Here is a 2,068-nt window from a genome sequence, read left to right as displayed (position 1 = left end):
TCTTCTTCTTGCTCTTCAGGTCGTCATCAAGTGACCGGCTGACTCGCCAGAGGTCGTGCTCTGGACGACTGGGGCAGGGCGACTCACCGGAGGTGAAGGGGGACGAGGGCGGAGGCAGGCTCAGCTGCTCTCCGTTGACCTCGTGTTGGTTGCAGAACCCGTTGGTTCCGTGGCAGTCGCGCACTGTGTCGTGAGGGTTGTATAATTCGAGAGGGAATCGGGCCAGCGCTTCCGGAAGAGAGAGAGGAAGACGGGTCGAGCGCAAACAGTAGATGAAATCGACGACGTAGCCGCCGCCGCGCCGCCGCCCGCCCTCGTGGCCACCGTAGACGCGGCTGAGGAAGAGGTCGGCGGTGCGCCCGCTGGGCGGGCAGGCCTTGAAGAAGTTGTTCAGAGAAGTGCGGGTGTTGAGGCCGCGCGCAGCGGCCTGTATCTTGGTGATGAGGATCGTGATGATGATGGTGCCCTTGCGCAGCAGGAACGCGCGCATCGCCCGCTGAACGCGGGTCGCTGCGGCTTCCTGTGCGAGCCCCAGTCGGATGTTCCGCAGCGTGGAGGTCATTGCTGCGATGTCGTCATGCCCAGCAGCCACCCCAGCCTCGCCAAAGGCGCCAGCGAGGCTGGGCAAGCCCGGCAGCTCTGGCGAGCCATCGCGGCCGGCAGCAGGCCCACCTGGGTTCGAACTGGAGGCCAGTCGATCGCAGTCGGGCGCTGACCCGACCGAGCCAGGCGAGGAGTGCTCTGCTGCTGGCTCTGGTCGATTCGGTGCCTCATAAAGCGTCGGCGAGATTGAAAGTTTCTGCAGCACGAATCCGACGCGCTCCGTCTCGTCGGCGTCAGTAGGCGCCATGAGGCCGTCTGAGACCGTGGAGACGAGGCCGGGCGCAGCCGTGGCCGGCCGCGCGGCGGCGCCGGACAAGGCGAGCGAGAGCGAAGCGACCAGCTGATAAGGAGGATTCTCTTGTTTCTCTCTCTTCTCTGGGTTGAACGAAATCGGAGGACACGACCCACCTCGCCACAGACGGTCCCGCGCCTCGCCGCTATGACGGCCGCACGACCGCAGCTCGTGTGCGTGCGGCCGTCTTTGTCCGGAGTGAATACTCCAACGCACTCGTCGGTGACGGTGTCCTCCGATTTCGCCGCGCTCCGGCACCGCTCCGGGACGCACGCCGGCGAAGCACGTCAAGCTGCTGTACGGCCCCGGAATCGCCTCCCCTCGCTTAGCTAGAGTGAGAGTTATTGTGCACATGGTTAGTCTCTACAATATACTCACTGACCCCCCCCCTCCCAGAGCTCGTCCCGGTCCGCCACGGCCATCCTCGGCCTCCGGAGGGCCCCCGGCCGCGGCGCGGTGCGGCGGCGTCACAAATCCGACGGCAGAGCACCGGGACGCGGTCGGGCGATCTGAGGTCCAGTGAGGCGTATGCATTGCCCATCCAGGGCTATCACCTGGACCTATCAACAGGGGCTGGAGCCGAGCAGGAGGGCCCGGCGCACAACCCCATGTTCAACTCATCCTCCACACCCCGTACGTGCTACGAGGCGCGCGCCGGCGCTGGCGGCGCGACCGGGCGGGGAGTGGGGAGCCCGGGAGGGTGCAAAGCTGAGAGCTCCGTGATTGGCGGCGCGAAACGAGTGGGGCCCCTAGCGAGCGAACCGAGAAAAGAATTTTTTCTGTGGGAAGTGCGGGGACTGGCAAGACGACTGGTTGGCCGCGACGGTGGACGGACCTTCTTGGACAGGTTTTCCGGTGGGAGGGGGAGGACTACCTCGTCAACGACATTGCACCGGGACCGACGTTGTCGGGGAGGCACCTCCCTCAGGAATGTGCAACACAAAACATTACTAAATCTCTCTCTCTCTACCTCTCTCTCTCTCTCTCTCTCTATACAGAAGTGACTTGGTCTGTTCGTTCCTCTTTCTCTCCTCCGTATTGCGTTTCTCTTGGTTTACTAGATTTTACATGGAGTTGGCTTCCTTTTTGCTCTTTGCTCTTTGGTTCGTCTGATTGGGGCTTTGCTTTGTTTTCTTTTCTCCCGTGTTCTTGTGGGAATGGCTTGTTTGTTCT

The sequence above is a fragment of the Emiliania huxleyi genome (assembly GCF_000372725.1).
Source record: "Emiliania huxleyi CCMP1516 unplaced genomic scaffold EMIHUscaffold_57, whole genome shotgun sequence".
Lineage (NCBI taxonomy): Eukaryota > Haptophyta > Isochrysidales > Noelaerhabdaceae > Emiliania > Emiliania huxleyi.
Note: the sequence above shows the minus strand (reverse complement) of the source record.